We start from the raw sequence: 16,852 nt of genomic DNA on the forward strand, positions 1-16,852 counted from the left end.
TATATATATACATTATCATTTATAATTTCTTGAGGAATAAATGCACAGGGACACTGTGTGAACTTTTATCCATAACAAAATGTAGTCAACTTATTACAAAAAAAGGTTAACTGTGTTAAGTGTAAAGATATCCCTGCCTTCTCCATGACAGTATAAAAAGGATAATAAATATATTATATACGTATATTATATTATATTATATTATAAATATATAAATACATGTATTTTTTTAAATTAAATTACATAATTATATTTATTTTATTAGTATATATTATATATTAATAATGTATGTAATATACATGTAAATAATATGTAATATGTAAAATAATTTCTTTTTTTTGTGTGTGTATATATACACAGTATATATATATATATATATACAATTATTTTAATACAGTAAAAATATAAAGTCAAAAAGTCAAATAAAATATTTAATTTATTTTTTTGTATAAAGAAAAGAAAATGAGAAAGCAAATAGATACAAATAAATCAAACGTTTTGGCAAAAAAGTAAAAAGTACAGAGTTGTAAATATAAAACATTGTAATATTTTGTCTTATTATTATGTTACTCAATGTTTCTTGCACCAAAAAAACTGCAATTTAGTTTTTCATAACCAATAAACAAGCTGTTTTTTTATTTATTAATTTATCTATAAATTATTTCTGCATTTCAACTCTAGCTTGTTTACTAATCTAGTTAAAATAAAATAAAATACATAAAATGTATTTTATGAATTCTATGAATATTCTTGGAGGAATTTTCTAGGAAAAAACTGCAGGATAAATTGCATGTTATGTAGTCATTCTGAATAAAAAGCATCTGCTAAAATGAATAAATGTCAAATGTAAATCAAATGTAAAATGATGATGTCATTGCAATATCTGCATACTGAATTCTGACGGGTCTTTCTTGCATCTATTGTCATCTATAACCCCCTTTACACTGAAGACAGAGTCCGTGTGCTAAACATGACAACAGCAGCACTGCTATTTCCTTTAAGAAATGTCAGGGTTTTTTTCATAATATGAAAAAAAAAAGAACACAGACACGGCGTCCCGACGCTTCTCAAAGGGGCAGCGAATGTCCGTCCAACTGTAATCCTGAAACGCAGAATAAAGATCATTTTATGCAGACTTAGATTACATAAAGTGAAAACTATATATTTATTCAAGATTATTGATCATTTTCATGACTTTGTGATTTTATTATTAAATTTTTTTATTGTTTTAAATTTTTTTATTGTAAAATAACTAACTAAATAAATAAATACTGCAAGTATAAATAAAGGTTATATAAATAAAACACTTCTTTTTTTCCCCCATGGCTGTGCATCTCAGTCTCTTTGGTTTGTGATTGTAGGACAGGATTTTATATATATATATATACAGTGGGTACAGAAAGTATTCAGACCCCCTTAAATTTTTCACTCTTTGTTATATGATTACATAAAGTGGAACATCTATGTTTGATAAATACTTTTAAATAGTTTTTATTAATTTGATTTAATTTTTTATTGCAAAACAATTATTATTTTAATAAAATATTTTCAGTTTTTCCATGGCTGTGGATCTCAGTCCCAGTGGTTTGTAATTTCAGAATACGGTTTTTTGTTTTTAATCTTTATATATATATTTTTTTAGGTTTGGATTACATAAAGTGGAAATATATATATATATATATATATATATATATAGAGAGAGAGAGAGAGAGAGCGAGAGAGAGAGATTTATTTTACATTTTACATATATCTTTCATATTTATTTTACAGAGTTTTACATTTTCATGACTTTATGATTGTATTAATGTTTTTATTTATTTTATGATTTACATTTTTATTTGAAAAAATGTGAAATGATATAAATCAAATATTTCTGTTGATCTCCCAGTCTAATTGACATGATAAAGCTGACATCTGTCAATGTCAATGTCAATTTTATTTATATAGCACAATCAAAACAACACATGTTGCCCAATACACAAATCAGATAAAGATAAGAAAAATCCCCTAAAACAACAACAACAATAATAGATCAGCAGAGTCTGTTGGATTGTCGTGATCGTTCCGGCCGAGCTCGTACCTTCGGGTTAAAGTAGCGGCAGGACTGCGGCTGGTGTTTCCTGCTCTCCGCGAGCTCCTCACGGTCCTCTGGAGGCAGAAGATGATAACACATCCCACCTGACAACAAACACATGATGCTCACCAGATGACTTCATTACATGTGAAAAACTATCTTCTAGGACTAAATTAAGCCCTGCATTTATTAGAAGAATCTCGACTGTGTTACAGTAAGAAAGATATCTCAACATACTATCTTAACGGTAATAAAAAAAAAGAGGAATAATTAAACAAATAAGTAAATAAAAACAAATGTTTATAAAATATGTATATATCAACAAAGATGATATGAAATTGAATATGATCTTTGAATATATTATTATTATACATTTTGTAATTGTAATTTATGTAATTTTTTATATGTATTTATTCATATTTATTATAGAATTACATTTTTAGATGAAAACAGTAGTAGTTTTTAATCATTTTATAGAGATTAAGAGTACATTAAGTAAAAATGTATACTCAGTAAAGAGTTTTTGCTATTTTTATGACTTTAGGATTTTGTTTTATTATTGTATTACATACACTGCCGTTCAAACATTTGGGATCAGTAAGACTTGTAATGTTTTTTAAAGAAGTCTCTTCTGCTCATAAAGGCTGCATTTATTTGATCAAAAATCCTATCAAACACAGTTCAGTCTCCAGTCGTCATGGCGGCCCGTGTGCTGTCACCTGATCTTCGGCTCGGACCGTCAGCGTGTCCTGCTGGAGCAGGTGCGTCACCTGTTTAACGTCCAGCTGGAGAAGCTCGTCCATCTTGTAGACGTCTGTGAAGTGCTGGTGGATGAAATCATCAGCCGCCACCTTCAGCTCAGGACAGTTCAGACACTCGGCCAATGCGCTGATGCCTATCACAAAACACCAATTACACTCTTTAAAAAATAATACAAATAAAATTATTTATTTTAAATGTATTACTTTTTAATTTTATTTAAAAATGTAACTTTTTTATATTTTATATTTTAGACATAAATATTGTTAGTATTAATAATAATAACTAAAATAATAAAACTAAAACTTAAAAAATATATTAAATATAATACTAAAATATAAATAAAAATATTTTTTAATGTTTTAATGTTTATTTTTTTTAAATGTACAGTATCTCATCAAATACTATGATGAGGCATACTTGTATTTTACACTTTATTTTTAAAAGGGTTTATATTTGACATCCCATAATTCCATTTTTATTTCAATTTTATTTAAAAAAATCACATTTTTTATATTATTTAAGATATTTTTAAAAAAAAAAAAAAGTAAAATAATTAATAATAATAATAAAAAATAATATATATATATAATAAATATATTATATTAAAATATAAATATTAAAAATATAAATATTAAAAATATGTAAAAAGTTGTTTAAAATTGTTTTACAAATATATAAATTTATCTGCTATCTATTTTTAGTTTATTGTAAGACATTACTTTTAGTAAATTTTAATGTAAAGATACTATATGATGCATATGTCAGATATCACATATTTTATTATGCATATGTCATCTAACTCAGATTATGTGATGCATATGTCACATCTCATATTATGTTATGTTAGATATCTCATATTATATGAATATATCAGACATGATATAATATCAGATTTATAATATCAGCAATAATAACCAACAGAAATATATAATTTTCTTTTGATTAATATAATTAAAATAGAACAAAGGAGACTTACAAATTAAATATACATTAAATAGAAAATAAAACACGAAAATTTATACAAATTAATAAAAATAATTAACACATTGTTTTAATTAAAAATATGTGAAAAGTTGTTTAAATTGTTTTACAAATAAATATAGCAAACAAATTTATCTGTTATCTATTTTGAGTTTATTGTAAGACATTACTGTGGTACATTTGAATCTAAAGATATCAAGTATATGATGCATATGTCAGATATCACATATTTTATTATGCATATGTCAGCTAGATTATGTGATGCATATGTCAGATCTCATATTATGTTAGATAGCTCATATTATATAATGGATTTATCAGATATGTTAGATATAATATCAGATTTATATTATTAGCAATAGTAACCCACAGAAATATATAGTTACTGTATCTTGTGATTAATAGAAATAAAATAGAAAAAAAGACATAGATATTAAAAAGTCAAATGAATAAAAATAATTAAGTATAAATATTTAAATGTTTTTATTATTTAAAAATATCTAAAAAAAGTTGTTTTAAATGGTTTTACAATTAAACACAGTAAACATAAATGTACCTGTTATCTATTTTCCGTTTATAGTAAGATATTATGTTCAGCAACTTTTATGTAAAGCATGCAGGTGTTCCCATATTTTATTTGCATTTGTCAAATATATCAGATTATATGATGGATATGTCAGATGGCGTATTTTATGATGAATATATCAGATATAATATCCCAAAATACAGAAATAGAAATGACGTAGACATGAAAATAGAACTTTTCCATAGAAAGATGCTGCTGTCTCACCCAGACAGTTGGTGGCATCCACCTGCTCCTTCAGGAAATCTACACACATCTTCTCGACCGGTTCAACCTGGTACTGGTTAGCAGCGTTCAGCAGAGACTGAACATTATTACTGTTCACTGAGATTCTGAAATCAAATCAACACATACATGAACTCTATGTACGCGTGTAAAACGTGTGAATAACTGTGGAGAGATGTCTGCTTGCCGAGCCGTGAAGACAAACTCCACCAGCAGCTCGATGATCTCTGGTTCTGCTCCACCAAGCTCCACCTCGTGATTGGTGGCCTCCATCATACTCACTGCACATGCAAGAGCATCAGTGTTTGTCTGACATGCTTCAGTGTGTAACTGGAAAGATGTGTTTGATGCATGAGGAGTGTTTCTCACATGTGAACATGAGGCTGGCTGGCTGGCGGCGGCTAGCACCACTCTGTGTGCCAGGATGTGTTTGCCCTGCACCACCAGAATCACGTCACACAGGATTCCCTACAAAACACAGACCGGACCGTCAGCCAAATCGCATTTTTCCTGCAAACTCATTTCTGTGCATTAGAGGCAATAAAAGCAGAGCCGTGCATAAATGTTATTCGATTTCCTTGAAATGAGGCTTACACGGTTCATTCTTTATTCAGAATTTTCATTATTTTTTATAACACACAACTTTTCATCTTCTCGCTATCATTTTGTATGGTCTATTCTGTGTTGTAATCATTATTAAAGGGTTAGTTCACCCAAAAATGAAAATTAGCCCATAAATTACTCACCCTCAAGTCATCCTAGGGGTATATGACTTTCTTCTTTCAGACAAATCCAGTCGGAGTTATATTAAAAATTGTCTTTGATCTTTCAAGCTGTTTAATGCCACTCAGCGGGTGTTGCATGCATCAGTCCAAAAGAAGTTAAATAAAAAGCGCCCATCCATAAAAAAAAGTGTCTCACACGGCTCCGGGGTAGGGCTGGGTATCGATTCAGATGTCCCGATTCGATTCGATTTCCATACGCAAGCTCTCGATTCGATTTGATTCTCGATTTTTTTGATGACATTCAGTGAATATAGTTTTAATACAAATGCTATTGATATTTCAAAAAAATTAACAGTAAACATCAGTTTACAAACGGTGAATGTTTTGCCCAGCCCTACTCCGGGGGGTGAATACAGTCCTTCTGTAGCGAATCGATGCATTTTTGTACGAAAAATATCCATATTCAAAACGTAATAATCACTTTAATGTAGCTTGCGCTCACTGTTGTACACGGAAGAAGCTCCGGGCGGATGACGTAGGATGACTTGAGCGTGAGTAATTTATGGACTAATTTTCATTTTTGGGTGAACAAACCCTTTAAAACATTGCAACTAAAAATAAAAAAAATGCAGATTAATAAAAACAAATACAAATATTCATTAATATTTTTTATTATTTAAAAAATATATTGTTTAGTATTATTATTTTAATAATATTTTATTTTAAAAAGTTACAATTGTTTTACAATTAAATAACAACAAACAAATGACCAATTTTATATATATAAGAATAATAATATGAATAATTATAAGTTAATCATAAGTTAAAACTGTTTTGTATATGTTTGTACTGTTGTACTGTTTTATATATTATTATTATTATTATGTTATGAATAATTATATATTATATGCTGAATACATCAGATGTCAGATATAACATCAGAAGTATAATATGAGGAATAATAACCCACAGATATAATAATAATACATTTTATTTATATAGCATCTTTCAAGAACCCAATGACGCTTTACATAAAGTTAATAGATAACATGAACACAACAAATATATAGTGATCACGTGATCAAGCAAATAGAGCAGACAGAGATCATTTAATACACAAGATAAGTGACGAAAGCAAGCATGGAACTGAAAAATGAATTAACAAAACATTGTAAATAAGTGAGTTTTGAGATCAACATATATGAAAGATATCTTGTGTTATCTTGTGATTAATAGAAATAAATTAAAAAAGAGAAACTGAAATTAAACAGACATGAAAATAAAAAATAACATCAATACATATAATTTTTTTAATTTTTATTATCATTTGATTATTTAACGGTTATATAAATTATTTATAAATGATAAAATTATTATACATTTAAAAATTGTTTCACAGTGAAATAAACATACATTTACCTATTATCTAACTTCAGTTTAATGTAAGAAATTATTTATAGCAAACTTTATGTTAAGTATGTAAATTAGTGCTGTCAAACGATTAATCGTGATTAATCGCATACAAAAAGTTTTTTGTTTATTTTAATATATGCGTGTGTACTGTATATATTTATTATGTATATGTAAATACACAAACATACATGTATATATTTTAAAAATATTTACATGTATATATTTGAAAATATTTACATGAATATATACATTTATTTATATTATATATATATTATTATATTTTATATATAAACAAAACTTGAAATAAAACGAAACTTTCTTAAATATATACATGCATGTGTGTGTGTGTATTTATATATTCATAATAAATCTACACAGTACACACGCATATATTATGTAAACAATAACTTTTATTTTGACTGCGATTAATCGTTTGACAGCACTAATGTAAATATATACACAATGGTTTATTATGGATATATGTCAGATATCAGACCATATGAAGCATATAGATATCATATTATATAATGACTGTATCAGATTATGTCGTGCATATGTAAGGAGCTTCATACTTTATGATGCATATGTCAGATGCCTGATGATATTTACCTGTTTCCTTAAATTATTCATCACTCGATACTGGACAATAATCTGTACTCCTCTTTGGACGCAATCTTCTTCTCGCTTTTCTTTTTGGGTCCTGAAGTCTTCTCGCCTGATGTGGAGGCCATGCTCATCATGCTTTATTATGTATATGATTGTATATGTAATAAACAGTGAGCTTTACTGTGCGGCTCTGCGTGTAAATATGAAAGACAGGAATGATGTGAAGGAAGCGACAGGGTTTCACGAGGACCGCCAGCTGAAAAAATTCAATAAAAGTCCACAAAATAAATACAGCTCAATCGCGCTTTTAGTGATCTCCAAACAGAAGATTTGTTTTTCAAGTAGTTTGAGGTAGTTACTCTATAAGTGTATGAGTTTCGGGAAAATTTTGCGTTTTGTATTTAGTACGGTACAGAAATGATGTGAAGTATGTGACAGTATCAAAATAAAAGTCCGATTCAAGTTTTCTGTTCTTTCGGTGTCTTCTTCAAACAGTTGTTTTTTCTTTTGTGTTCATAATTTGAGTATATATGTATGTATGTATATATATATATATATATATATATATACACAACTAGATGCGCATTAAATATCGCATGCGATTTATCGTGCAGCCCTAGTTGACAGGAATCCACAATGATCTGCTTATGTTCCCGGTCATACTGTGAGTTATTCTTTAGTGCACATTATAGCAAATAAAATATTGTTGTCTTTGTGATCAAAAACTTGATCCAGCTCTGAAATACCCAAAACCTGACAACCACCTAAACACCTTAACAACCACCCACATCACCTTAACAACCACCCAAACACCATAACAACCACCCGAAACCTAACAACCACCTAAACACCTTTACAACTACCCAGAACACCTTAACAACCACCCAAAACACCATAACAACCACACAAAATCTAAAAACCACCTAAACACCTTAACAACCAACTAAACACCGTAACAACCACCCAAAACACCAAAACAAATACCCAAAACCTAACAACCACCCACAACACCTTAACAACTAATCAAAACCTGACAACCACCTAAACACTTTAACAAAAATCTAACAACCACCCAGAACACCTATGAACCACACAAAACACCTTATCACCCAGAACACCTTAACAACTACCCAGAACACCATAACAACCACCCAAACCTAAAAACCACCTAAACACCTTAACAACCAACTAAACACCTTAACAACCACCCAAAACACCAAAACAAATACCCAAAACCTAACAACCACCCACAACACCTTAACAACTAATCAAAACCTGACAACCACCTAAACACTTTAACAAAAATCTAACAACCACCCAGAACACCTATGAACCACACAAAACACCTTATCACCCAGAACACCTTAACAACCACCCAGAACACCATAACCACCCAAAACCTAAAAACCACCTAAACACCTTAACAACCACCCAAAACACCAAAACAAATACCCAAAACCTAACAACCACCTAAACACCATTCACAACTACCTAAAATCTAACAACCACCCATAACACTTTAACAACCAACTAACACCCACCCAAAACACATTAACAACCAACAAAACACCTTAACAACTACCCAAAACCTAACAACCACCTAAACACCTTAACAACTAATCAAAACCTGACAACCACCTAAACACGTTAACAAAAATCTAACAACCACCCAGAACACCTATGAACCACACAAAACACCTTATCACCCAGAACACCTTAACAACTACCCAGAACACCATAACAACCACCCAAAACCTAAAAAACACCTAAACACCTTAACAACCAACTAAACACCTTAACAACCACCCAAAACACCAAAACAAATACCCAAAACCTAACAACCACCCACAACACCTTAACAACTAATCAAAACCTGACAACCACCTAAACACTTTAACAAAAATCTAACAACCACCCAGAACACCTATGAACCACACAAAACACCTTATCACCCAGAACACCTTAACAACTACCCAGAACACCATAACAACCACCCAAAACCTAAAAAACACCTAAACACCTTAACAACCAACTAAACACCTTAACAACCACCCAAAACACCAAAACAAATACCCAAAACCTAACAACCACCTAAACACCATTCACAACTACCTAAAATCTAACAACCACCCAGAACCCCTTAACAACCAACTAACAACCACACAAAACACCTTAACAACCAAAAAAACACCCTAACAACTACCCAAAACCTAAAAACCACCTAAACACCTTAACAAAAATCTAACAACCACCCAGAACACCTATGAACCACACAAAACACATTATCACCCAAAACACTTAACCACCCAGACATCTTAGTGAGCACCTAACAACCACCCAAAAAAGAAATTGTTAGCCTTAGCAACAGTAATCTAATGCCGGTTAACAGTAAAGTGATAAATATAACCATAATAACATCAAATAATGGTAGTATTGAAACACAAACATGTTCAATCTCCACATCCTGGTGAAAATCCAGTCCTGAACTACATGTTTTTTCTTGCTGAATATGCTGTAAATGAGTAAATGAGTTGTGAAAGCCACTTCATGACTAAACACCTTAACAACCACCCAAAACACCAAAACAACCACCCAAAACCTAAAAGCCACCTAAACACCTTAACAACCAACAAAACACCTTAAGAACCACCCAAAACACCTTAACAACTAATCAAAACCTGACAACCACCTAAACACCTTAACAAAAATCTAACAACCACCCAGAACACCTATGAACCACACAAAACACCTTATCACCCAGAACACCTTAACAACCACCCAGAACACCATAACCACCCAAAACCTAAAAACCACCTAAACACCTTAACAACCACCCAGAACACCATAACAACCACCCAAAACCTAAAAACCACCTAAACACCTTAACAACCAACTAAACACCTTAACAACCACCCAAAACACCAAAACAAATACCCAAAACCTAGCAACCACTTAAACACCATTCACAACTACCTAAAATCTAACAACCACCCAGAACACCTTAATAACCAACTAACAACCCCCCAAAACACCTTAACAAACAACAAAACACCTTAACAACCACCCAAAACACCTTAACAACTACCCAGAACACCTTAATAACCAACTAGTAACAACCACCCAAAACAACTTAACCGACAAAACACCTTAACAACCACTTAAACACCTTAACAACTACTCAAAACCTAACAATCACCTAAACACCTTAACAACTACCTAAAATCTAACAACCACCCAGAACACCTATGAACCACACCAAACACATTATCACCCAAAACACTTAACCACCCAGACATCTTAGTGAGCACCTAACAACCACCCAAAAAAGAAATTGTTAGCCTTAGCAACAGTAATCTAATGCCGGTTAACAGTAAAGTGATAAATATAACCATAATAACATCAAATAATGGTAGTATTGAAACACAAACATGTTCAATCTCCACATCCTGGTGAAAATCCAGTCCTGAACTACATGTTTTTTCTTGCTGAATATGCTGTAAATGAGTAAATGAGTTGTGAAAGCCACTTCATGAGTGTTTGCTTTGAATGCGACACCATTCACAATCACATTTCCATCTCAACGCTTCAGTGATTCACATGAAACACAATGATGGTGAGTCAGTTTGAAGCAGAAGAACTATGACTGATGACAAACTCATGCAATGACTCAGTTGTAGATTTTTCTGTTTTCTCATTTTCTTCTGTTGTGTAACGTGACATTTTATGTCTTGTCTGTATTATTTCTCACAGTATCATCAGCTTCTTGTCTTTGACATTTCACTCTATGGTCTTTGATCATGATGCAATGATGTCATTGCCAGTTTAGTTGTTTAGGTGTGTGTTATTTTTGGTTAGGCAAGTGTGACTATTACTATTACTATGTGTGATCAAACCTCTAACACGGAGTATCAAAATGAAGTGTGCGCCATTCTGCAGCGCTTGTATGTTTTCTCTAGAATCCAGAGAAACAGGTTTTGAGGCTCCGAGTGTTCACTGCAGCTTTTGCTAGATTTTGGGTTTAACGTCATAAAGGGGGGGGGGTGCTAATACAGATGTTTATCAATATTAATAGCAATCTAAAACAAAATCAAGAGTACTATATTTAATTAGTATATTTAATAACTACAATACTAATTTATCAATAGAAACAGCATAAAATTGGGGGAAATCATGTATTTAAAAAAAAACAAACTGTAAAAAAAATGTAAAGAAATTGACCACCAACGGCTATTAATCACCAAGCAACCACCCAGAACACCTTAGAAACCCCCCTGCAAACCCCCAAAAACATCTTAGCAACCATTCAAACACCTTAGCAGCTACCTAACAACCACCCCAAATAACTTAATAACCACCTAGCAACTACCCAACAACCACCCATAACACCTTACAGTTTTTTATGATCGCTATGACATTTTTTTCAATACTTCTAACAATTTTCCTAAACTCTTAGCACACCAACACACCTACAACACACAATTGACAAAACAGTTAATTTCATGCTCAAAATCACACATTGCAAACTAAACGCCAACACTAATTTTCAAATTACAATAATACCGTAACACAATACACTACATCTACCAAAACACTGCAAACATGTCTCAAAATCAAATTATTATTCCAAAACACTAACACGTACTCTTCCAACAGGAACATTTAGTCAATCATAGCACAATAAAAACACTAACATCAAATGGAATTACAGAAAATGCATTATTTTAGGTGTCAGGTCTGACCTTATACAATAGACAGTATATTGCATTCATCATAGATTGTGTTTTACACTACAGTTTCTTTTTCTTTTTGGGTTTAGTAAATGCATGTATTTTGTTTATTTTGCTGCAGAAATTCAATACAAAAATTGAATGACCCATCTCAGAGTAGCTTTATAGAATGAACGTTTTATGGGGGGTTTGCTGCAGGCTTTATTTGCAACAGGACATTAGAAAAAACTAAAAAGAAAACAAGAATGCAAGAAGAAAAAAAAAGTACAATATAGCTGTCATTTATCATGTGAAAATACAAAATATACAAACAGAAAAAAACACAGAAGAATAAAAAATAAATAAATAAATGTAATCTAATCTGCCCGGTCTTCTGCGTTTGGCCACATGTTCTCATCCACTCACACCTGATATCTTCTCTGGCAAGGCATCTTGGGAAGAATCTTTTGGTATGCCTTATCCTTCCTGGTATTGTTCAGCTGTGATGACTTGGCATTCAGCATCCACTGCATTCTGGAGGGACATCTGGAGGGACGATGGTCAAAAACCTTCCATCTCCAGGCTCAGTAAACCTCCTCAATGGGGTTGAGGAAAGGGGAGTAAGGGGCAAGGAAAAGAGACATCATTCTCGAATGGTTGTCAAACCAGGCTCTGACTGCACTGGGAATGGTGGCACACATTGTTCCATGTGATCACATATATTGGCAAGTGGTCTCCCACCAGTCCCATTTCTCTGGCACCAGTCTTTGGTACAGATCTTCTAAAATCTCACATTTATGCAGGCGTGCACTTTTCATTACATTTACATTTAGCCATTTAGTAGATGCTTTTATCCACACGACTTACAAATGAGGACAATAGAAGCAATCAAAATCAACGAAAAGAGCAATGATATGCAAGTGCTATAACCAGTCTCAGTTAGCTTAACACAGTACACGAAGCACGTTTTTTTTAAATGATATAATGTAAATAAAAAGAAAACAGATAGAATAGAAAAAGAATAGAGCAAGCTAGTGTTAGAGGCCTTTTTTGCTTTTGCTAATTGCATAATAAATAAAAAGAAAACAAATAGATAGAATACAAAAAGATTAGAAAAGCTAGTGTTAGTTTAAAAAATGTTTTTTTTTAAGAAAACAAGGAGTAAATGAATAGAGTGCAAGTCTAAAAGGGACACGTTTTTTTTTTAAAGAATATAATTAGAATAGACAGAGCTAGAGTTAGAGGGTCAAATAAAGATCGAAGAGATGTGTTTTAGTCGTTTCTTGAAGATGGCTAAGCACTCAGCTGCTGGGATTGAGTTGGGAATAAGCTGTAATTTATATATTTGCATAATTTCAATCAGCTCGTTCTCATTAGCAATGGAATAAAATACAGGAGACATATTAGTGTTTCAATTCACAATATGAACAGCTGTTCACTTTGACTTTAGCCTATAAGTTAGTTTTAGAAAATTATGTTATCTGATCTGACATACAGTGTGTGAAAGCATTTGAAAATCTGCCAGTAAAATTACATTGTTTTGGTCTTGGTTGAGCTTGTGTGTAAAAGAAGTTCAAGCATTTTAAATTTGTGTTAACTGTATGCATTTTGTGTCAAAGCAACAAGAAATGTGTTAATTGTATAGCCTACACAGACGGATGTTGTGCCAACTGTGTTAAGAGTTTAGGAAAATTGTTAAAAGTATTGAAAAAATTGTCATAGCGATCGTAAAAAACTGTAACAACCACGTAGCAACTACCCAGTCACCATAGCAACTACTCAACAACCACCTTAGCAACTACCTAACCACCACCCAGAACATTTTAGAAACCACCTTGCAACCACTCAAAACACCTTATCAACACCCTAAAAACCACCTTAGCAACTACTTAACAACCACCTAGCAAATACCTTAGTACCTACCTAGCAAACACCCAAAACAATTTAACACACCTAACAACCACCCAGAACACCTTAGCAATGACCTTGCAGCCACCCAGAACACCTTAGCAACCACCTAACAAGAACCCAATACACCTTAGTAAGCACACAGACACCTTAGCAACCATCAAACGACCACCTAAAACATCTCAGCAGCCATTTAACAACAATCCAATAACAACCACCTTGCAGAAACCACCTTGAAAACACCCAAAACATCTTAGCAGCCATTTAACAACCATTCAATAACAACCACCTTGCAGAAGCCACCTTGAAAACACCCAAAACATCTTAGCACATTAGCAACCATCTTAGAAACCACCTTGAAAACACCCTAAACATCTTAGCACATTAGCAACCATCTTAGAAACCACCTTGCAAACACCCAAAACATTTTAGCAGCCATTTAACAACCATTCAATAACAACCACCTTGCAGAAGCCACCTTGAAAACACCCAAAACATCTTAGCACATTAGCAACCATCTTAGAAACCACTTTGCAAACACCCAAAACATCTTAGCAACCACCTAGCAACCATCCAAACACCTTAGAAATTTCATAACAACCACCCCAAACACCTTAGCAACCACCCAGAACATCTCATCAACCACCTAGCGACCACCTAATCACCTTAGCGACACTTAACTACTTAACAACTACCTCAGCAACCATCTAACAACCACTTTAAATACCTTAACGACCACCCAAAACACCTTAGCAACTGCAATGTCAGGTAGGCTAAACATGACTCAAATAAAATTTAATTTTATTTGAATGTTATATACTGTATTTTTTATGTTTCCACACAAACACCTTAGCAAACACCAAACAATCACCCAAAACATCTTAGCAACCACATATGAACCACCAAAAACATCTTAGCAACACCTTAGCAACTACCCAGAACCCCTCAGCAACTCCCTAACAAACACTTAAAATACCTTAACAACCACCTAACAAGTTAAAATACCTTAACAACCACCAAGAACCCTTTAGTAACCACCTAACAACTAACTAGAACATTTTGTCAACCACCCAAAACGCCTTAGCAACCACATTAAATGTCTCAGGTTAACACAACTCAAATAAAATGTTGCATTATGCGTCTTGTCAATATTTGAGTCTCAATATACAGTCTCTGATAGCATGCTGTTGTATTTAATGCTTTTTCAGTCAGTTAGTCTAGCTGTAGTTATAGAGTTTTCTTCTCTTGTTCTTGTCAAACTCCAGGTGTGTCACATTTTGCATACTCAAGCAGAACGTGTGGAGATACAGAACGAGTTTTCACTCTTCGCTCACACCTCGAGTTTTCATCGAGAACCAGAGCGAGAGACGGAGAGGAACAGGAGGAAATGAGGAGAGAATGGCAGAAAGCAGCACAAGCTGCCAAACAAGCATGTTTGCTTGCTATAAACAGACACATTCAGGGGTGCTGCTGAGTAAACATGAGCGCACCAAAGGCTTTCCCATCACAAAAACACTGGTGAGGAGCACCGAGAGGAATCACACGCACATGCACTGAAGTATGAGGGGCCGTATAGGCCATAATTATCGAAAAACCTCTTACAAACACTAGTGAAATAAAAAACATTGATAAACCTTAGTGAAATTTATTCATACGCATTACTCAAAACCTCTTACATACACAAGTGAAAACATTCATCAACCTTAGTGAAATTCATTCATACACAGCTGAAATGAGAGAAGATTTCAGTAATTGATGAGAGCTAATTTCACTTGAAACGGAAGCCATGTCCACATTTCCGTTTAATTTGGCGCCAGCTCGTGTCTCACAAGAGGTTTTTCGATAATTATGGCCTATACGGCCCCTCATACTATTCATCTGATTAACAACAACTGAGAAACTCAGTCAAACAAAACCACAGACAGCCAGTGCTGGGTAGATTACTTACAAATTGTAGTCTGTTACTGATTACAGATTACATGACGAACATTGTAGTCAGTAATGTAATCAGGACGAATCATTTTAGGTAATATATTCTGACTACTTTTGGATTAATTTTAGATTAATTTTGACAACTTGTTTATAGATTTAAATGGGATTATTGTTTTTTTTGAATGAAAGAAAGAAATAAAATGCATGACTCACTGTTTTCTACACAGTAGAATTTTTTATTAAGTAAAATTTAAAAGAGAACAATAAGAATTAGGGAGAATCAATAAATTACGAATAATTTGTAATAATGTAATCCATAAAAAAGTAACTGTAATTTGATTATGAGCATTTTAAAATGTAATATAAAGATAACTACAAGTACTACATTTTTGGAATCTGATTACGTAATCCAGATTACATGCAATCAGTTCCTATCCAGTACTGCAGACAGCAGCCTCACTCAACACACTAAAACAAATATACGCAATAGTGCCTACTGCTTTTTAAATGATAAAATATTGAAGTCATCATCTCAGAAATAACATTATTTTGCATTTTTAATTGATTTTTGTGTGTGTGTAAAATTTAATTTCATATAGGATAGGCATAATGAGATCTCATTCTCAGCAAGGAAACATTAATTACTAACTGTATGACAACTATTGACTCATTTGTGTCTATTTTAATACCTCCTAAGTTATTTGAGGAGAAACATCAGAAACAAAGTTGATACTGAGAGTAAACGAAACATAAATGAGAACTCAATCATGTTTCCAGAGCTTTGAAAGAACAAGCTTTGCACAATACAATTTTCTTTGAGGTTAACTTTTGGAAATCTAATCTGCTCAAAAAGATGGAGATGTTAAAATCACAGCTGAAATTAATTCTGATATTCATTTCATGCTGGAAATAGTATATATATATATATATATATATA

The 16,852-nt window shown here is 32.5% G+C and overlaps 1 pseudogene; it reads right to left on the reverse strand.

The window, feature by feature from the left end:
• LOC107694742 (kelch-like protein 7) overlaps positions 1-7,575 on the reverse strand; it is an 8,596-nt pseudogene extending 1,021 nt beyond the window's left edge.
• Positions 7,576-16,852: the final 9,277 nt, after the last annotated feature.

The sequence above is a fragment of the Sinocyclocheilus anshuiensis genome, unplaced genomic scaffold (genome assembly GCF_001515605.1).
Source record: "Sinocyclocheilus anshuiensis isolate Anshui unplaced genomic scaffold, SAMN03320099.WGS_v1.1 scaffold1497, whole genome shotgun sequence".
Taxonomy (NCBI): Eukaryota; Metazoa; Chordata; class Actinopteri; order Cypriniformes; family Cyprinidae; genus Sinocyclocheilus; species Sinocyclocheilus anshuiensis.